Source organism: Scyliorhinus torazame, chromosome 9, assembly GCF_047496885.1.
Source record: "Scyliorhinus torazame isolate Kashiwa2021f chromosome 9, sScyTor2.1, whole genome shotgun sequence".
Taxonomy (NCBI): domain Eukaryota; kingdom Metazoa; phylum Chordata; class Chondrichthyes; order Carcharhiniformes; family Scyliorhinidae; genus Scyliorhinus; species Scyliorhinus torazame.
Window position 1 is genome coordinate 34,241,121 of NC_092715.1, and position 22,819 is coordinate 34,263,939.

General features: G+C 44.4%; 1 long non-coding RNA gene across 1 annotated transcript in view; it reads left to right on the forward strand.

The window, feature by feature from the left end:
• The window catches only part of LOC140429144 (uncharacterized), a 68,325-nt gene extending 46,909 nt beyond the window's left edge, over positions 1-21,416 (forward strand). Inside the window, exons 2-4 of the long non-coding RNA XR_011948989.1 lie at positions 2,065-2,686; positions 10,825-10,977; positions 19,979-21,416. This is a non-coding gene — a long non-coding RNA (uncharacterized lncRNA). The remainder of the gene's footprint in view (positions 1-2,064; positions 2,687-10,824; positions 10,978-19,978) is intronic.
• The last annotated feature ends 1,403 nt before the right edge of the window (positions 21,417-22,819 follow it).

The window sequence follows — 22,819 nt, forward strand, 5'->3', positions numbered from 1 at the left end:
TAATGGTCCATCTAGTGTGGTAGTGTCACTTCCTTAAAAAAAATCATGCCCAGCTAAGATTTTATTGTTGCCTAACATGAGAGAACTGTGGGTGTCACTTACTTCTTCATGTGGTAATTTCTTCTCTGCTGTTAGTTCTCTGGGCTAAGTTACATGGGGACATGAATGCCAAACTGATGACCCCCATTAGTGCATCAGCAGTGACTGAGTGGATGGCACGACCACTTTGGAGTCAGAAAGTTGAGGGTTCAAGTCCAACTCTAGACACATGAGTGCAAAATGCAAACTGGCACCCCAGTGCCGTATCCAGGGAGTGCTGCACTGTCAAGAGATGCCTTTACTCGGTTGAGAAGTTAAAGAGAGGTATCGTCTTCCCCCTTAGTACGAATTGAAAGATCTCATGACACTATTTCGAAGATGACCAGGGGAGCTCTTACTGGTCTCCCGGCCAATATATACCATACAATCAATGGCTAAAGTAGATTATCTGGTCATTATTACAATCTGTGCACAAATTGGCTGTCACATTTGCTTGATTACCACAGTGCTGAGAAAGATCCCACAAAAACAATGAATTAATGTTCCGACCATCTACCACGGGGCCAGGCTAACACTGCATTAGTTAAATGGAAGTCTTCCTTTCTTTGCTATAAACTTCAAATAAGGCCCTGGTACTCTTGATCATTTCTGAGATTTATGTGATACTGAGGGGTAACACAGCTGGATACCGTTGAGTATCCACCTTGAATGTAAATCACAATTAAGTTTCCCATGAAACCTCTTTTAGAATTTTGACATTTTGATCTCTCCCTGAGCTCTGAGAAGCTGCACTGATTCTCCTCTTGGACTGGATTACTGGGCATCACCTTGCCCAGTGCCTGGCTTTAAAGGCTCCCGTCAGAAGCAAATCAAGACGGGGACAGATGTGACCCTTGGGGCAGGGCCTCTCAGCCAGCTGTCACCCACAGAGAGCTGAAGCTGTTAATTACCCCGGCCAGCTGCAATGTAACACCTCTGGTTCGGCCAGCTGGCCTGCTCTCTGAAAATTGGCCACTTACAAAGATTTAGGAACTGACGCCCGAGACTGGAATGTCAAAAGGGTCCTGAAGAGGAGAGCAGGGCACAGTCTCCAGTGCAAGTCTTCAATCCTCATGTACAACCCTAAGCCATTCAAACCCATGATAAAATTATTTTTAACGATGCTTTAATTGTAAAATGGTTTATTTAGCTGTGAGTTCACTCTGCTTACCATACCACATAACCCTGAATGAAAGCTCCAAATACGTTGGAAGCAGTCCAGAAAATGTTTACTCGATTAATACCAGGAATGGGCAGGTTGTCTTATGAGGAAATGTTGGAGAAGTTAGGTTTGTGTCCACTGGAGTTTAGAACAGTAAGAGGCTACTTAATTGAAACCTTTTAAACCCTGAGGAGTATTGACAGGGTGGATGTGGAGAGGATGTTTCCTCTTGTTGGAGAAGCTAGAACTGGGGTCACCATTTAAAAATAAGGGGTCACTCATTTAAGACAGAGATGAGAAGATTTACTTTCTCTCAGAGGGTCGTGTGTCTCTAGAACTATCTTCCTCAAATGGCAGTGGAAGCAAAGTCTTTGAATAGTCCTAAGGCAGAGCTAGATAACTTAGAGAATCATAGTATCTCGACAGTGCAGAAGGAGGCTATTCAGCCCATCAGGTCTGCAACGGCACTTGGAAAGGGTACCCTACCTAGGCCCACGTCCCGACCCTATCCCTGTAACCTAGTAACTCCACCTATCCTTTTGGACATGAAGGAGCAATTTAGCATGGCCAATCCACCTAACCTGCACATCTTTGGTTCTTGATTAACAATGGGGTGAAAGGTTATCAGGGTAGGCCGAAATGAAGTTATAATTAGATCAGCCAAGATCTTATTGAATGGTGGAGCAGATTTAAGGGACAGAGGGGCCTACACCTGCTTCTAATTCGTATGTTCATATGTACGTATGTTGTAACAACACAGTCATAAACAGGGCTGAATGGCCTAGTTGTATGCTGTAAGTTATTTTCTATTTATTCGTTCACAGGATGTGAGTGTCGCTGGCTGGACCAGTATTCATTGTCCATTCCTAATTTCCATTCAGAAAATTGTGGTGAGTTGCATTCTTGAAGTGCTGCAGTCCATGTGGTGTAGGTGCATCCACAGTGCTGTTCGGGAGGAAATTCCAGGATTGTGAACCAGTGACAGTAGAGGAACAGCAATATAATTCCAAGTCAGGATGGTGTGTGGCTCGGAGAGGAACTAACAAGTGATGGTGTGATGATGCTTCCCATGCCTTTGTTCTTCATGGATTTGGAAGTTGCTGCCAAAGGAAATTCCATCTAATTCAACGTAACTCTCCCTCAAAACTGTTCTGAGTCCCTGGGCTAGGGGGCGGTCAATTCCAGCCCCTCCTTGACCCAAAGTTGCAACACAATTGAACTAACCAATAATTCTCAGAAAAATACCCAAGGGGCTGGATTCTCCGCCCCACTGCGCCACATTTCTATTTCACCCCGCTGGCGGGATGCTCCATTACGCCGGCTGGTCAATGGGGTTCCCATTGTGGGGCAGCCGCACGCCGTCGGGAAACACATGGAGCATCCCGCTGGCGGAGAATCCCGCCCAAGGTCTTTGATCGTTGGCTACCCAATAATTACAGTCACCAGGTTTGTAAGTTTAAACACAATTACTGTTTATTTATTACAAGAACTATCAATGAAATATGCATCAAATACAACTGGTTAACTATTGTCTAATTCCTAATCTCCCACTTTAAATTGCCCCACCCTCTACACAAACACACACACGCAAGAATATCAAACATAGAGAGGAGAGGGGTGAAAATAATAAATAAAAGGAGAAAGAATCTTTGTGTCAGATGGATTAACTTTAAGTAGATATTCTTCAGCGTAAGCTTTAAAATCCAGGTCTCCGTAAACTATGGTACAACTTCTTGAATTCCTTATTCTCTCTGCTGCTTGACTTGAAGACACATGTCCATTAAGCATCCATAGATCAAAAATAATAACAGCAAGAATAAAGAAAGAGGAAATAAGGAAATCATCAGGAGAGGCCCATACAAAACTGATACATTTTTGTTTGGCAAATGCATTGATGGTTATGCAATCATTTATTTTATTCATTCATAGGATGTGGGTGTTGCTGATAAAGTCAGCATTCATTACCCATCCCCAATTGCCCCTGTGAAGATAGTAATGAAGCACTACTTTTGCAATATAACGTGCTGGCTTACTGGACCATTTCTGAGGGTAGCTAAGAGTCAACCACATTGCTGTGGGTCTGGAGTCACATGTAGACCAGACCAGGTAAGGATGGCAGATTTCCTTCCCAAAAGGACATTAGTGAACCAGATGGGGTTTTATGGCAATCCAAGAGTTGCATGGTCCCCCTGACTGATTCCAGAAAGTTCTCCCATTTACTTAATGAATTGAAACCATCTCAGATTCCACCTGCCATTGCTCCAAAATTCACTCAGAGCTTTTGCTCTTTGACCTCTCGACATGTCAACCCCTCTTAAGCAATGGCTTCTCAAGCCTCAGCTGCCTTCCCTTGTGTTGCCGACAGGATCTTCCACCAAAACCGTGGCTTGGTTCCAAACTCAATTCCTCAGATTTGGAAGAAAATTAAAGTCCTAAATGCTAAACAGCTGGGGCTGTAATGATGACATTATGTTTAATTGACCGAACATTATACTTCGCTTCAGAAAAAAAAAGTCCCCTGCCATCAAAGTGCCTCGTGAGTAAACCTAGATGGAGGTATAAAAACAGGAAGATATAATTATTGTGCAGTTACAAATTTATATGAAATATCAAATTGATTCAAAGGATTGTACCAGTAAGGTTGCAAATACAGTTGTAAATGCAACAATGAGAACTCCAGCCCAACTTTAAAGGTTGCACATGTGAAAATAATTCCGTCATTTGGTCATCTGCCATCCTTGCAGCTGCTTTTTACTAATATAATTTAATATCAACTTACCCTTACAGTTCCATCATCAAGACAGAATCAGAAGATGGTGAAGCACAATGTCGTAGAATATTGCAGGTAGCATGGTGGTACAGTGATTAGCACTGCTGCCTCACAGCGCAAGGGACCCGGGTTCAATTCTAGCCTCGCGTGACTGTCTATGCGGTGTTTGCACTTTCTCCCCGTGTCTGCGTGGGTTTCCTCCGGTTTCCTCCCACAGTCCAAAGATTTGCAGGTGAGGTGAATTGACCAATGCTAAATTTCCCCTTAGTATCCAAAAGATTAGGCAAGGTTACGGGGATAGGGTGGGGGAGTACGCCGAGGCAGAGTGCTCTTTCCCAGGGTCGGTGCAGACTCAATGGGCCGAACAGCCTCCTTCTGCACTGTAGGGATTCTATGACTATGCATAGAGTGTAAAAAAAGTCCATTTGGCCCTTCCTGCCTGTGCTGATTGGTTGATGAGATATCCACTCAGTTCCACTTCACCCATTCCTCACGCATCACTTTGCAATTCTCCCTCCTTTATCTGTATTCCACTCTGGTAGTCCTCGATGTTCAGTCCTTGGTCTGGCTCTGGACTTCCTTCTGTTTGGTGGTGTGATGGTCCTCTTCGTGGTGGCCGGTGAAGATCACCGTTGTTTTGTTGCTCTTGTGCGCTGCTGCAGAGTGACATTCTAAGGTGGTGCAGCACCTTTTAACCTGCTTGGATTTTGTGCCCCTTTTGGGCATTCCCTCAGTCTTTGCCAATCAATTGATATGGGTTCAATCACCCTGATCGATCAAGTCCAATCAGAAGCTGCCACGTCGATTTAGGGGTGGGCACTCAGTGGCCATGCCTGCAAGTGTTTGGGGCAGGTAGGCCCTTCCAAATAAGGAGTTTAGGTGCCGCTGTGTCTGGTAAACAAGTGTGATTGACAGGATAGTTCTATTGTTCCTGGGATGGCCTGGAGATGGCCTGTGTATTGTAATGTCTAGGCTGCAGCTTGCTCATCAATGTTTATTTAAACTGCAGCCTGCTTGTCCTTTACTTACATTTCCCAGCGTCTTTTGCAGGACGCCGCCATCTTAGGTGGCCGTTCGGCCACAGTATGTTGTTGCATAAGGTTAATAGTCACGGGATCCAGGGTGAGGATACAAATTTGGCTTGACGACAGGAGACAGAGGGTGGTTGCAGGGGGTTGTTTTTCAAACTGGAGGCCTGTGACCAGCGGTTTGCCTCAGGGATCAGTGCTGGGTCCACTACCGTCACCCTCCACCACACCTCAGCTGATGAACTCCACCAATGTTGAACACCCTTTGGAATAAGCATTGTGGGTTGAAAAAGCGCACAATGTTCTCTGGATAGGAAACTTCAGAACATAAGAATCAGGAGCAGGAGTCGGCAATTCAGCCCCCCAAGACATTGCGCCATTTAATACGATCATCGCTGGTCTCCTCTCAGCCTCAGCTGCACTTTCCTGCTCATTCTCCGCAACCCTTCAACCCTTGCTAATTAATAATATGTCTATCTCCTCCTTAAATTTACTCAATGTCCCGGCATCGACTGCACTCTGGGGTAGCAAATTCCACAGATTCACAACCCTTTGAGAGAAGTAATTGCTCCTCATCTCTGTTTTAAATCTGCTACCCCTTATCCTAAAACTATGAACTCGCATTTTAGATTTCCCCACGAGAGGGAGCATCCGCTACACAAATACCCACAAGACCAGCACGGTAGGGGCAGCACGGTAGCATAGTGGTTAGCACAATTGCTTCACAGCTCCATGGTCCCAGGGTCGATTCCCGGCTTGGGTCACTGTCTGTGCGGAGTCTGCACGTTCTCCTCGTGTGTGCGTGGGTTTCCTCTGGGTGCTCCGGTTTCCTCCCACAGTCCAAAGATGTGCAGGTTAGGTGGATTGGCCATGCTAAATTGCCCTCAGTGTCCAAAATTGCCCTTAGATTTGGGTGGGGTTACTGGGTTATGGGGTTATGGGGATAGGGTGGAGGTGTGGGCTTAGGTAGGGGGGCTCTTCCCAAGAGCCGGTGCAGACTCGATGGGCCGAATGGCCTCCTTCTATGTAACTTCTATGATTCTATGAAGACCATTGACATTTCTAAATGCTCCACTATTAACATCCTGAGGGTTACCATTGACCAGAAACTGAACTGGACTAGGCATATAAATGTTGTGGCTGCATGTGCCAGATAGAGGCTGGCAATTTTGTGGAGTGTAACTCACTTCCTGTCTACCCAAAGCCTGTCCACCATCTACAAGGCACAACTCAGCAGTGTGATGGAATGCTCTCCACTTGCCTGGATGAGTTCAGCTCCAATAACATTCAAGAAGGTCAACACCACCCAGGACAAAGCAGTCTGCTTGATTGGCAACCCGTCCAGTGTATTTACTCCCTCCACCACCAATACACAATGACAGCAGTGTGTACAATGTCCAAGATGCACGATAGCGACTCATTAAAGCACGAGTCAGCATCTCCCGTACCTGCAAATTCTAACACCAAGAGGACCGAGGGCAGCAGACATATGTCTGGGAATATGCCAGGGAAGAGATTGCTGGACCTTTGGCTTTGATTTTTATGTCATCATTGGCTACAGGTATAGTGCCAGAGGACTGGAGGATAGCAAATGTGGTCCCCTTGTTCAAAAAGGGGAGCAGAGACAACCCCGGCAACTATAGACCGGTGAGCCTCACGTCTGTAGTGGGTAAAGTCTTGGAGGGGATTATAAGAGACAAGATTTATAATCATCTAGATAGGAATGATATGATCAGGGATATTCAGCATGGCTTTGTGAAGGGTAGGTCATGCCTCACAAACCTTATCGAGTTCTTTGAGAAGGTGACTGAACAGGTAGACGAGGGTAGAGCAGTTGATGTGGTGTATATGGATTTCAGTAAAGCGTTTGATAAGGTTCCCCATGGTAGGCTATTGCAGAAAATACGGAGGCTGGGGATTGAGGGAGATTTAGAGATGTGGATCAGAAATTGGCTAGCTGAAAAAAGACAGAGGGTGGTGGTTGATGGGAAATGTTCAGAATGGAGTTCAGTTACAAGTGGCGTACCACAAGGATCTGTTCTGGGGCCGTTGCTGTTTGTCATTTTTATCAATGACCTAGAGGAAGGCGCAGAAGGGTGGGTGAGTAAATTTGCAGACGATACTAAAGTCGGTGGTGTTGTCGACAGTGTGGAAGGATGTAGCAGGTTACAGAGGGTTATAGATAAGCTGCAGAGCTGGGCTGAGAGGTGGCAAATGGAGTTTAATGTAGAGAAGTGTGAGGTGATTCACTTTGGAAGGAATAACAGGAATGCGGAATATTTGGCTAATGGTAAAGTTCTTGGAAGTGTGGATGAGCAGAGGGATCTAGGTGTTCAGGGACTTAGATCCCTGAAAGTTGCCACCCAGGTTGATAGGGTTGTGAAGAAGGCCTATGGAGTGTTGGCCTTTATTGGTAGAGGGATTGAGTTCCGGAGTCAGGAGGTCATGTTGCAGCTGTACAAAACTCTGGTACGGCCGCATTTGGAGTATTGCGTACAGTTCTGGTCACCGCATTATAGGGAGGATGTGGAGGCTTTGGAGCGGGTGCAGAGGAGATTTACCAGGATGTTGCCTGGTATGGAGGGAAAATCTTATGAAGAAAGGCTGATGGACTTGAGGTTGTTTTCGTTGGAGAGAAGAAGGTTAAGAGGAGACTTAATAGAGGCATACAAAATGATCAGGGGGTTAGATAGGGTGGACAGTGAGAGCCTTCTCCCACAGATGGAAATGGCTGGCACGAGGGGACATAGCTTTAAACTGAGGGGTAATAGATATAGGACAGAGGTCAGAGGTAGGTTCTTTACGCAAAGAGTAGTGAGGCCGTGGAATGCCCTACCTGCAACAGTAGTGAACTCGCCAACATTGAGGGCATTTAAAAGTTTATTGGATAAACATATGGATGATAATGGCATAGTGTAGGTTAGATGGCTTTTGTTTCGGTGCAACATCGTGGGCCGAACGGCCTGTACTGCGCTGTATCGTTCTATGTTCTATGTGAAAATCACCAGGTGCAAGATCCTCCCACATCCAGAATTACATATGAACATGGCTCATCTGATTGTAACCTCAACCCCACATTCCTACTTGCCCCCGATAACCTTTCACCCCCTTATTAAGTAAGAATCTCTTTAGGTTTGCCTTAAAAATACTCAAAGAATCTGCTTCTACTGCCTTTTGGGAAAGAGTGTTCCAGAGTCTCATGACCCTCGGAGAGAAAAAAATTATCCTAATCTCCATCTTAAATTAGTGACCCGTCATTTTTAAACAGCGTCCCCCAGTTCTAGCTTCCCCAACAAGAGGAAACATTCTCTCCAGATCCCCCTGTCATTACCTTAGGACCTTAACGGTCCCTTTCAAGTTGCTTCTTACTCTTCTAAACTCTAGTGGATACAAGCCTAACCCCGCCAACGTTTCCTCATAAGGCAACACACCCATTCCAGGTATTAGTCTAGTAAACCTTCTCTGAACTGGTTCTAATGCATTTACATCTTTCCTTAAATAAGGAGACCAATACTGTGCACAGTACTTACACAGTATTTATGTATGTCCTATATATTTTTTTCATGTATGGGATGATCTGTCGGACTGTACGCAGGACAATACTTTTCACAGAACTCAAGAAGTGGTCTCACCAATGCCCTATACAACTGAAGCATAATCTCCCTACATTTGTAATCAATTCCCCTCACAATAAAGGACAACATCCTATTAGTTTTCCTAATTATTTGCTGTACCTTCTGTGATTCATGCATTAGGACACCTCTGTGCTTCAGAGCTCTGCAATCTCTCACCATTTAGATAACAAGCTTCATTTTTATTCCTCCTGCCAAAATGGACCATTTTACATTTGCCCACATTATGCTCCATTTGCCAGATTTTTGCCACTGACATAACTTATCGACGTCCCTTTGTAGCTTCTTTATGTCCTCTTCACAATTTACTTTCCTACCCGTCTTTGTGTCATTCGCAAATTTAGCAACCCAACCTTCTGTCTCTTCATCCAAGTCATTTATATAATTTGTAAAAGAAATTGAAGCCCTAGAACTGATTCCTGTGGCACACCACTCATCACACCCTGCCAACCAGGAAAAGACCCATTTATGCCAACTCTCTGTTTCCTGTTGAGGCCTACCAGCCAGTTTACTAGTGTTACCTTAGAATGTTTAGAGTGCAGAAGGAGGCCACAGTTGGCCTATCGAGTCTGCACCGACCCTTTGAAAGAACATTCCATCCAAGCCCACTCCCCTGCCCTATCCTTACAACCCCTCAACCTAGCCGACACATCTGTGGACGCTAAGGGGCAATTTAGCATGGCCAATCTACGTATCCTGCACAACTTTGGACTGTGGGAGGAAACCGGAGCACCCCCACACAGACAGTCAGCCAAGGCCAGAATTGAACCCGGGTCCCTGGTGCTATGCGGCAGCAGTGCTAACCATTGTGCCACCCCTTATTGGTAAACAATATGTTAGTTAAATGTTTCCTACTCTGTGTGTGACAAACCCATTTCAAATGGTTCTGCAATTCTCTAACTACCCAAGAATTGACCTAATAATCGCACAAGTTCCAAATATTAACTGAAGGTCACTAAGCCCCCAGTGTGAATGTGGTCAAACCTGACACTGATGCTCTATCAGAGAATGGACCAGATAAAAATCAGATCACACTTGTGCCATCATTCTATTTACATGAGAAGCTGCATATATAACAGGCAATGGCAAACATCAAAGTGTGTTATAAAATGCACATTTACTTGGTAATTCTAAACTAGGCTCACAAATTCAGTACAGCCGACATGAAAAGCAAACGTTTTAATCTCTGAACTCTGCAATCCAATATCTTCTAAAGCAGAGTGTAGCACCATCAATATGACGTGAGGCAGGTTGAGGTAATGTCAATTGAAGGCTTTATTAAGCAGAACTTTATCCCCAGCAGCGTGGTTACAGAATGCAGCTGCTGAGGGAAATGGAGGGAAAAGCTGGGTTCTTATACCGGCATTTCTGGGTGGAGTCCAGTAGGTGGCAGATCCTGTCAGGACCTGGCATCCCTCCACCAATAGCCTGTCGACACGTGGTGTACCGTATTACCCCTAATACATACCACCACACAGAGTCACTGCACAAATGGACGAGCCCCAGAGGAGTGTCTGTTTAGCTGAGATGATAGTGCTCACACCTCCGGGTCGTAAAGTGCTGGGATTCCTGAGCTCCTGCATTGGTGCCTGATTGTATAATCTAAATGGGCATTCCAGCATGGGGGAATGGGGGTGACTGGTCTGCTGCCAGGGATAGCGTCCTTTAGATAATCTATCAAAATAGCGGTGTTAGATGTTCAGGCTATATGGGAAGATGGCAGAAATGGGGGCGGCGGCGGGGGGGGGGGGGGGGGGGGGGGGCATATTGAATCAAAGAGCATTCATCTCAGCCTAGAGTAAGAAGAGAAGGATTTGTAAAAACTTATGAAATGCCTTGGGCGGCACGGTAGCACAGTAGTTAGCACTGTTGCTTCACAGTGCCAGGGTCCCAGCTTTGATTCCCGGCTTGGGTCACTGTGTGAAGTCTGCACGTTCTCCCCGTGTCTGCGTGGGTTTCCTCCGGGTGCTCTGGTTTCCTCCTACAAGTCCCGAAAGACGTGCTTGTTAGGTGAATTGAACATTCTGAATTCTCCCTCTGTATCCGAACAGGCGCCGGAATGTGGCGACTCGGGGATTTTCGCAGTAACTTCATTGCAGTGTTAACGTAAGCCTACTTGTGATACTAATAAAGATTATTATTTTGCAATTCCAGAACATGCCAAACTGCTGCCATGTAGGAAACGCAGCAGCCAGTTTGTGCACAGCAAGACCCCAATATCAGCAATGCGAGAATGAACAGATAATTTGCTTCAGCGATATTGGCTCAAGGATAAATATTGGCCAAGACACCCAGGCTCCTTTATTAGTGAGTGGGTAAACAGCTTAACATCTCTCCTGAAAGACAGCACCTTAGACACTGCAGGGCTCCTACAGCACTGAGGCAGCAGCCTAGCCCCAGGGGGGCGGGGGGGGGGGGGGGGGGGGGGGCGTCGCTGGAACAGGACTTCAACCCATCGCCTTCAGACTCAAGGGGTGAGAGTGCAAGCCAATGAATAGCTCTCAGGGTTTGAACAGATCCAAGGGGCTAAATGCCCTCTCCCACCTTCCAGTAATGTCCTACTGCAACCATCTGGTTATTGGACAGAATAAAAAAAGCCAAGCGACCTGACCCAAATAAAGGCTTTCCCTCTCTTGAAATGCTTGACTTTAGAATAAAACCTTCCAGTTTGCCAGAGCCTTTTAGCCAGGACATTTAGCCCCACGTTGAGTCCGTGGAAACAGAAAGAAAAAGTGATATAATGCCTCATTGCCTTTTATGTAACACTTGAGGTGAGAACTAATTCTGAGGCCTCAATTTTGTGGGAGATTGTGGAACAATAACACACTCATACTAAAGTACCAGCTAATGTGTTCCAAAGGTTTACAGGGTCCCTGTGACTGCCAATGCCTGCCGTCACAGGGTTTAACAGGCCTTATCCAATCCTTTGTCCCCCCCGCCCCCCCTTATCAAACACAAAACCTTTAATATCCTTTACATTAAAGAGACATGGGGAAGGTTTTGCAGCCGACTTTCCTCCCCATTGCCCATTCGTGTCTGCGAATCAAATGGAGTGAAATTGCTCCAAATGGCATTAAAGAGAATGGGGGGGGGGGCGCGTGAGGGTAGGGGGAGGGGGGGGGATTCTTGCCTTAATCCTCTCGGCTAAATTTAAAATGCTCCTCATACAGTGAATTAGTGTACTGGGTTAAAGCTAAACTGGCTAATGAATGTAATTAATTCACATACAAACACTTGCAACCTGCCCATTACTGAGCCATAACTGAAGGCGTTTTCACCCCATAGACTCCAGCAGGTCCCCGGGCTGATTCTGTCCCCTGCCTTCCTCCGAGGGCCTCATTTGACTTGCAATGAGGAGGAGAGAGCGAGATCACAGTGGCCTGGGAGTCGGCTGCCCAGTTGCTACTGGAGTTCTGGCATTTTAGAGATTTGCCACCTTGTGACTGGCAGACCTCCCCTTGTAGGAGATGGAGGGAGCTTAGTGCCAGGTTGCAGGACTGAGGTCCAACGCAGCCGTGGTGCAAGGAAAGGGTCATGGATTTGAAGAGGCTTACCACCTCCCTTTTAAAAGTTAATGGGGTGATTTTGACTCGGTGCAATGCTAGTAACAGCGATTCGGCAACCCACTTTCTAATCTCTTCTGATGCTTTCCTTTATTCTGAGGAAACTTCTATGGAAATAAATAAATATCTTACAAAGTGAAAATCTACCTTGAACTGTTGAGTAAAGTATGAGGAACATTAACATTGTTTAACATGGAATACGAGGGCTTCAGAAATGCACAATAACATCTTTTGGTGTTCGGAAGTGAAGCAGACACCACCTTGCCTTGTTAAACTGACCTTTCTCCTCCCAAATGTCCCCCCGCCCAATGGTTTGGTGCTTTTAATTCATGATTTCCGCTTGTGATTTCTTGAACAATTTTGTTTATTAAATTACACCCTTTCTGACTATTTCAGATTGAGCAGCAACTGCAGCTGATTTATTAGAAAGCTGAATGGCTGTCATTGACTGCCCATGGGCCAAGGGGTGCTGTTGGTCCCCCTCACCAACCATGGGCCAAGGGGTGATGTTGGTCCCCCTCACCAACCATGGACCAAGGGGTAATGAAGCCCCCCACCCCCTCCCCCACCCATGGACCAAGGGGTAATGGAGCCCCCCCCACCCATGGACCAAGGGGTAATGGAGCCCCCCCCACCCCTCCCCCCCCCCACCCACGGACCAAGGATACCCCCACCTCGAATTTGTTAATCTGCCTCGGGTACCTACCCATTGATTGTCAGCATCGCTCAGAGTCAACATGGACTGAAATAGGCAGCACAATAGTTTATAAACACACGCCCCCACTTTTGTAACTATTTAATCTTCACTCTGCTGCTGAAAGTTTCAGGGTTATATTTGAGAAACCAGGGTCCAGGCCTTTCGCGTTCTCTCCTCTGATGCTGAAACCAAAAATATATTTTATTAAATGAGGACATACGCCGGCCTTGTTGTCTGGCCGTCCGCTAGTGAGTGAATCATTTCAAGGGACATGTTTTTTTTCACTTGGAACAGTTAACACGCACAGAAACTCTCAACAACACCCAGAGTGCCGTGATCTGTCAATTGGTTTCAGGCAATTGTTAACCCATTTAAAATGAACCAATTGATATCACCTGAGAAACAAGAGGAATAAGGGCATTAAGTATTCAGGGAGGGACTGCAACCAATAGAAGTCGGCTGAATATTAAAACCATCTTCTTAATAACTCGAGATTTTCAGTTGACATTCGATATTCAAACTGAATTTGTCAAGCAGCCCAACAATCCTTATTCATAATATGCCTACTAATTGTAATCAATTCCTCATGAAATTCCGCTATTTGGATGGACTAAAATATTCTCCGCCAACTCGTTCGCTGTGATATTTTTGAGAATGGACCAACTTCGCCATAAATTGGCTAAACACATTTGTGGTCAATAAAAATGAACAAGCATTTCTGGGTTTGGCTGATTCTTTTTAGACGTTTAATTCAATGCTGATTTGTGTCAATATTATAATATTTACTTCAATGAAACCTGGTCATTTTTTTCAAGAAAATATGATGGAAAATGTAAACTTTGGTGCGAACGTTTTGGCGATAAAATGTCATTTATCAAATTCCACCGCGAAAATATGTTATATTTATGGTGAAGGAGCTATGCTCCGAAAGCTAGTGATTCCAAACAAACCTGTTTGACTTTAACCTGGTGTTGTAAGACTTCCTACTGTGCCCACCCCAGTCCAATGCTGGCAGCTCCACATCAAGTTATATTTAGTCAACGACGTGTTATTTAACCCAGAGGGAGCAACACAGATAGGAAATGTTTGGAGTTATGGGGAATTTGAGAGGCTGTAAAAAGAACCCCAGAAACTGGGCAGGGGAACCCATCTTCCATTTCCCGTCTGCCCTAAAAATTGGTAACCTGAACATTAATGTCCAGGGTATGGATATGAGGCAAGCAAGGGGAAACTGGAACTGAGATGTGAATGATTTTCCAGCTAACTCAAAATCTGCCACTACATAAAGAAATCTGAAATGGTGTAATTCAGAAATACTGTGGGGAGACAGGTCGAATTTTATTGCAATCTCTAACATTTTCAAGTGGGAATATTTTCTAATGTGTTTTATGAATTTTACGGTAAAATTGAATTAATATATTGGCATATATTACATGAATCATTCGGAGAAAACGATATTTGTTTGATGGATCGATATTTCTTTTATGGATGGACAGAATGTGGAGTGGAGATCGCAATCAGAGCAGCGGTGATCTTATTACATTTTAGTAAATGGCAGGGTAGGTACCAGTGGGGGGAATGGTCTACTCCCAATTAGTATGTTCATGTGAATAAAGTATGCTTTTTTGTGTGTGTGTGTGTGGGGGGGGGGGGGGGGGTGTGGTGGTGGTGTAGAACTTCCCTACGTTACTGTAACAGAGTTCCAGGTATCAGTGCACATCACTGACCCTGGGAGAAGGAGTACAGAACCAAACACAGCACAACTGTACGCACACAGACATTCACACCAAAAGCGATTGTGAGTCTATTCAGAAATGCCCCACCCCCTTCACCGTGGCAAGTTTCACGAAAATGATTTGAGCTCATCACAGAGCATTTTCCTCTTCAGAAGAACACAATTTGTGCCCTCACTGATAATTCAGACAACAGGAGGGATGTTACTTGGCGCCGACGAGCGTGTATCCCTATTAAATAAATCCCCACCAACAACGATTGAATGTCCCTCAGTTAAAATCAATTGCTGGGGAGGAGAAAGAGAGAGAACATTTGTTCCTTCAATTTCATTTTAAAACCTCTCTCCCCACACTACAAAACAAATACCACTGAGATGGAGAGAGACGCAAATTCTCTCCCCTTTGTAGTGAAACACCAAAAAGAGGGACGTGTATCTGCTTATTCTCAGATATTAAACTCAGTGGAGGAAAAGACATCTATGCCTGTGATTGGGAATGCCTTTTTAAAAAAATCTATCTTTAACTGGCTCGGAGGAAGGAGCCCCTGGCCCATTAGAGAGAGACAGATAGCGATCAGTACAGACATACTGTGGGGTTGCTGGCACAGTCACATCAAAGGCTGGCTGGCCGAATCAACATTAAGTCATCATTTTACCTCAAGATAGTGACAGCTGTCCACAATCTATTTGTTTCCAAACAGATTTTAAACCTGCTTGTGTGTGTCTGTCTGTTTGTGACAGCATCAGATGCTCCTGCTGGATAAGAAAAATCGGGGGGTTAAAAAATAAATGATAAATAGTATAATTTGAGAGAGAGAGGGGGGGAAAAAAACACATGTCCTGAAGATGTTTTGACCTTTTATTTTCACCTGCGGCAGACTGTAGTAGCTTCTAATGTTTCTTGGGACAAGGGCAGGACATTGTTGTTCTGTAAATCCTAAAGTTTAAAGATATCTATTTATATATGTATATGTGTGCACAACCCTGTTGCTATAAAGAACTGACTGCACAGAACTGGGCTTCAGCAGCTGGGTGGCCCGGGCATTGTAAAAGATGGGCTAAAGTACAAAGAGGCTTGCTGTTAATTTGCACTAAAACACACAAAACTTCAAAAGAACTGAAATCCTAGCGCACTTTCATCTGTTTCAAAACACAGAAATGCCCATATTGTTAAATCAGGGGATGTTTTAAAGGTGCGTGCGACGCGTTTAATCCTATTTAAGACTTGCTGTTTCGGAACTGCAGGTTTTGTTTTTCATGATTATTGCACAAACCCTTCAACGGAATGCGTTGGCTTGACTGTGCACTGGTTAGCGAAAAATCGTTTTCTGAATGTTTAACGGAGCGCAGTTTTTCGTTCAAGCCGCAGATCGCTTGTCTTTTTAAACGCTTAGTCTAAGAGGGGTGGGGGTGACTGGTGATTCAGGGCAACATTCAGATCCAGGAAACTTCTGCAAAGTATGGGACTGCACTACAGGACTGATTGGGAGCTCTGAAAATATCAGTCAAGGCAATTTCCTTCAGCTTCTGGTTGAATACAGAACTGGCGACGTATTTAATATTGGGGCCAGCATTACTTTTCCTCTCACTTAATCTTCCCTGGGTCTAATCCATCAATGAAGTTAATTTACCGATTATTATCGAGCAATTCAATAGAGTGAGGGTCACCTATTTTAGACTGAGGTAGTAATGTTGTCTAACTGAGTAGCAGCAAAAAGAAATGCCTGACGAAAATTAATCAACATTTCTTTCTGGAATCTTAATAAAAGTGCAAAAGAAACTAAATATAAAATTAGAGGAAAAAGGTGACCTGAGAATAACTCAAACATTTGGTGAGAAAAATTGTCATTCAATTTATCCTTGATTTAATTTGGGTTTTTTGCGTTGAGTGATGTGCAAAATATGGTGACAAGTTTTGTACAAAGTGCAAAAGTATTACATTTCCACCTGTGAAGTTTAGCCTACCGTTCCCAGAAAGTTTAACATTATTTAATATATATTTAGTCACATAAGGGATTCAATGTCCCCCAAAAATCACTGACATCATTTCTGCCCAGACTTGCAAACTGCTTCTCAGAAATTCAACTGACTGTAGAAATATCAGGCAGGACTTTGAGAAAACTGGATTTTTCTTTTGACTCTGAAAATAATTAGGTTGGATTTTTAAACATTTGTATTTGGATCCTGTTAACAAAGGTATCGCTTGGAGAAAAAAAAAGTTACAATTTAAAATGTTTACCCAGTTAGAGGCAGTAGTCACAGCAAAATTTTAAATTATTGGATGGAAGGCCATCTGATACTGGAACTAGCTCCAATACAGAAATCCGGACTGTTGGATACAAAACCAGATTGGCGACACCCTGTCATAGTACAGGAACAGGAATAAGCTGGTCAGCTGTTGATCCTACTCTGCCATGTATAATTCCACAGTAAGAATTTAACTTAATTTCATCAACTGCCACAATCAGATTTGAACTCATAATCAACCAGGTTATTAATGAAGGATGGCTGGATTTCTAGCCCAGTAACTATTATCTAACCATTTCCCCTTGACATTCAGTGGCATTACCATTTTTAAGTCAGAGATGAGGAGACATTTCTTCTCTCATTAAATGAAATCATTAAATTTTGCAACTTTCTACCCCAGAGTGCAGTGGAGGCTGGGACATGGAACATATTAAAAACGGAGATAGAGATATTTTTGATCTACAAGGGTGTCAAGGGTAATGGGGAAGAGGCAGGAAAGTGGATTTAAGGCCTCATTCACATCAGCTATGATCTTATTGAATTGTGGAGCAGATTCAAAGGACCAACTGCTGCTCCTAGATCTTCTGTTCTTATATTATGATTTGTACTTAAAGAGATAATTTATTTTTAATTCCCTTGTAATTGTTTGGGACCATCCCGCCCTCCAAGCAATTCTATAGTCACATTGCAGCAGCTGAACATGAGGGCTGGGATTTTCAGGTCGCCGGGATTCTCTGTTCCCGTCAGCAGCGCACCCCCGCCCGCGGGTTTCTGTGCGTGTTGGGGGGGTCTTCAATCCCACTGACAAGCGGCGGGAGTAGAGAATCCCGCCACTCGTGAACGGCGCCACCGAGAAACAAGCGGCTTGGAGATCAGAGAATCGCGCCTGAGATCTTTACAGCTGGCAAGAATTATTTTCTGGTTTATTTGCTGGTAACACTTTTCTGTTGCACATACTTTTCAGACTGCAAAAAGATCAGTGGTTTAGCAACCTTTCCAAACAAGCCTCAAGCGCAGCTCTCCCAAAAGGTCAGAAGTAAATCCCCACTAAGATGGCATCTTAAATTCTAATAGCATCTGAGCCAGAATTATATCCTGGAGAAGTGGTTCCAATATACTTCCAAAGCCACTAAAACTGTCCTTTCAATACAAAAAGGATGCTGGTTCCAATCAGGAAGTTTTATTTACGATATTATTTCGCAAATTTAAAATGCACAAAGTCACAAAGATGCACTGTAATATATCAGAGCTATAGAGGTCATTGAACAGCAGCACTGGACTGTGTAATCTTGTACGCCACCTCCAGAATATAATGTATGTGAAAATGAAATGAAAATCGCTTATTGTCACAAGTAGGCTTCAATGAAGTTACTGTGAAAAGCCCCTAGTCGCCACATTCCGGCGCCTGTTTGGGGAGGCTGGTACGGGAATGGGGAGGCTGGTACGGGAATGTAAAATAATGAAAGAAAAATTTGCATTTACAAAGTGTCCTTTGCAACACCACAGCTAATGAAGTACTTCTGATGTGTAGTCACTCTGGTAATGTGGAAAATTGGCAGCCAATTTACACACAGCAAGCTCTCATAATGTCCCACAACAACTAAACCTATTTTACTCCTGTTAGATAAAAGGACAAATACTAGTAAGGGCACCAAGGTAAGAACTCCCCTGTTCTTCCCCCCCCCCCCCTCTATGAGGGGCACTGAGATAGTGCAAGTCGCCATCATTGTGGTTTTGCTTTGTAGCTGCAGGACGTGATCTGGGATTGATGTTGAAAGGGCCATGGAAAATGTTTGGCTCATCTTCTCTTTGCTTACAACTATCCAGCTCAAGAACATAAACAGGGCAGAAATACTTCAAAAAAATTGAGTTGACTCGAGATTCCCAGAAACTTATTAAAATGTCAGCACTTTCACAGTATCAGTCTTGCTTAATGAGCTCAAAGATTTCCAATTAATTTTCTACACTGTGAGTATCGGGACCCTTTGATATTATAAATACCTCAATGTGGAAGATATTTAATTGAGCCACAAATATTTTGTGGAGAATTAACTAGAAGGTCAATAATAGACATGAACTTATGAGGGATTTACAGTGAGGCATTTTTGAGAATGATAACACAGTGAATCATATCACATAAAAAGGCAAATGTTTTTGAGAAAGATATATTTTTATATATTTCCAGTATGTTCAGAAGGAAGATTTGATTCATCAGAGGGTGCAGTCAACATGCAAAGGCCCAAATTTCAACTATGGCTGTTCACATGGCAATTTAGATGATGTTTTTTTTATTTTTAAACAAAAATCTGTTTTGTGTATAACTTGCTTTAAACATATTACTCACTGTTTTCCTTTGCATCCTAAGCTGCTTTAGATTATGCATTCTATGTTCCTCATGTATTTGGATTAATGTTACAGCCCAGATTTTGCTAGTTCAGTATTATGGGAATATGAAGTATAAAATTAGAGGTGTGCCTGTATTATCTATTAAAACCCATGACTTGCCGCATTCATCCATTGAAATGGCTGACTGACAACTCCCAACAGGTAATGCTTGTAAATGGCAGTGACTGTGCTTGTTATCCTTGCCTCTTCCAGGTGATGGCGTTGTTACCCCCCCCTAACAAAGCAAATTGCTGGAACACCTGTTGTTCTTGATCCCTCCAGGTGTGGCGCTGTACTCTCTTTCCACCTGTTATAGAAAACACAGATAAAATAAACTATACCGGATGAAGTTTTCCCACTTCTTCACTCAGCAATCTCCTTTAAACCAAAACAGACCGAGATCTGTATGTTGGCAGGCCCTAAATGCTGGGCGCATGAGCAGAGTGTTGTTGTTTCAGGACTATAATCCACTTTGAACAAGAGTGCAAATCCCACCCTGGCCTTTTGAGAAATTGTTTTCAGCTTTGAAAATTTGGGGGAAATAGGAACCATGAAAAACCCAATAGGGTCACAGATGTTGTTTAGGGATGGAAACCTGCTATACTTGATGTTATATTTGACCCCGGAATGAACTACCTACCGCATATTCATGCCATTGTTAACACTGTATTTTCACCTCCACAGCATCGCTCAACTTCACCCTTGTAAACTTGAGACCAGCCAAAATTCCTCAGCCCGGGTCTCAACTTGCACCATATTCCGTTCGCTTATCAGCCCTGTGCGAGCTGGCTAACATTGGTTCCCAGTCAAGCAACGTCTTGATTTTAAAACTCTCATTCATGTTTTCCTCAATGACTACCGTCCGGTGGCCCTGACATCAATCGTAATGAAGTGCTTCGAGAGGTTGGTCATGAAGCACATCAACTCCATATCCCCAGAATGCAATTCGCCTACCGCCACAACTGGTCCACAGCAGATGCCATCTCCCTGGCCCTACACTCATCCCTGGAGCATCTCGACACAAGGATCCCTACATCAGACTCCTATTTATTGACTACAGCTCTGCCTTCAACACCATAATCCCAACCAAGCGCATATCAAAGCTCCAAAACGTAGCACTTGGCTCCCCACTCTGCAACTGGATCCTCAACTTTTCTGACGAACAGAACACAATCAGTAAGAATAAACAACACCTCCTCCACGATAGTCCTCAATACCGGGGCCAGGCAAGGCTGCGTACTTAGCCCCCTACTATACGCCCTATACACGCACCACTGCGTGGCAAAATGTGGCTCCAACTCCATCTACAGGTTTGCTGACGACACGACCATAGTGGGTTGGATCTCGAACAATGACCAGTCAGAATACAGAAGGGAGATAGAGAACCTAGTGGGGGTTGTGTAACGACAACAATCTACCCCTCAATGGCAGCAAAACTGAAGAGCTGGTCATTAGCTTCAGGAAGCAAAGTACCGTACACACCCCTGTCAGCATCAACGGGGCCAAGGTGGAGATGTTTGACAGCTTCAGATTCCAGGGCATGCACATCACCAAAAATCTGTCCTGGCCCACCCATGTCGACGTTACCACCAAGAAAGCACAACAGCGCCAATACTTCCTCCGGAAGCTAAGGAAATTCAGCATGTCCACACTGGCCCTTACCAACTTTTACAGATGCACCATAGAAAGCATCCTATCTGGAGCGCCCAGAACATCACCAGCCCAGAACATCACGCAAGCCTGCCTCCCATGCATTGTCTCTATCTACACCTCCCGCTGCCTCGGGACTCCTCCCACCCGGCTTACTCATTCTTCCAACTTCTTCCATCGGGCAAGAGATACAAAAGTCTGAGAACACGCATGAACAGATTCAAAAACAGCTTCTTTCCTGCTGTCACCAGACTCGTAAACAACCCTCTTATGGACTGATCTGATTAATACTACACTCCTGTATGCTTCATCCGATGCCGGTGTCTATGTATTTACATTGTGGACCTTGTTTTGCCCTAATGTGTATTTTCTTCTCTTTTCATGTACTAAATGATCTGTTTGATCTGCTTGCAGAAAAAATACTTTTCACTGTACCTCAGTACACGTATCCATAAACAAATCCAAATCCAAATTCAAATCCCTCTGAGGGCTGACCCCTCCCTATCTCTGTAACCTCCTCCAGCCCACAACACTCTTAGTTATCTGCGTTCATCTAATTCTGGCCTCTTGAACACCTTCAATTATAATTGCTCCACCATTAGTGGCCGTATCTTCATTTACCTGGACCCCAAGCTCTGGAATTCGCCTCTGACACCTCCCTACCTCACTTTCCTCTTTTAAAAAGCTTCTTATAACCTCCCTCTTTGGCCAAGCTTTTGGTCATCTGACCTAATATCTCCTTATGTTGCTCCGTGCCACATTTTGTTTTACAGTGTTCCTGCGGAGTGCCTTGCGAGATTCCATTAGGTAAATATAAATTGTCAATGTTCTCCTCCCCAATGTGGATGATTTTAACTGCCCTCTGAAGTGGCCCTGGACAGTTGGCCATCTCAGGGCAAAGATGGATGGACAACAAATATCAGCCCTCTCATTGATACTCGCACCCTGAGTACGAACAAAAGGAAAAGCAAATGATTTCTGGCCACTTTCTTTTGACTGACCACCAACAGAATCTACATCAGGTAGCAGTTTCCTGGTGTGGGGTGTGGAGCTTCCCTGATCGAGGGGCAGCACGGTGGCGCAGTGGTTAGCACTGCTGCCTCACAGCACCTGGGACCTGGGTTCAATTCCGGCCTCGGGTGACTGTGTGGAGTTTGCATTTTCTCTCCATGTCTGCGTGGGTTTCCTCCAGGTGCTCCGTGGAGTTTTCTCTCACATTCCAAAGATGGATTGTCCATGCTAAACTGCCCCTTAGCATCCAAAGATGTGCAGGTTAGATGGGGTTACAGGGATAGGGCGGGGGAGTGGGGTTGGCTGGGTTGCACTTTCAGGGGTCGGTGCAGACCCGATGGATCTGTGGACGGCCATAATTTTGACAGAGGATTTTCAGATGACCCTTGCAAATGGCATAATTGACCGCTTACCACTGACCTTGCGCCAAACATATGGTAGAACTCACCTCTCACTGAAAATTCTAGACACATTTCTTTTCCAGGAACTAATAATGAAGTCACCCTTTTTACAAGATGGTTAGGGGTGTCTTTCAGCATTGCCATATTTATAAAGCAGTTCTTGTCCTGCCCAACAAACCTCATAATTCTTCTGTCTAACATTGGTTTGCAGGTCCTTAACACATTCTGATAAAACGTCTCCGTGCATTTTTTAGTGGAAGTTTTATTCCCTTTAAAGAGGAGGTCGTGTCTCACTAACTTGATAGAGTTTTTCGAGGAGGTCACTAAGATGATTGATGCAGGTAGGGCAGTGGATGTTGTCTATCTGGACTTCAGTAAGGCCTTTGACAAGGTCCCTCATGGTAGACTAGTACAAAAGGTGAAGCCACACGGGATCAGGGGTGAGCTGGCAAGGTGGATACAG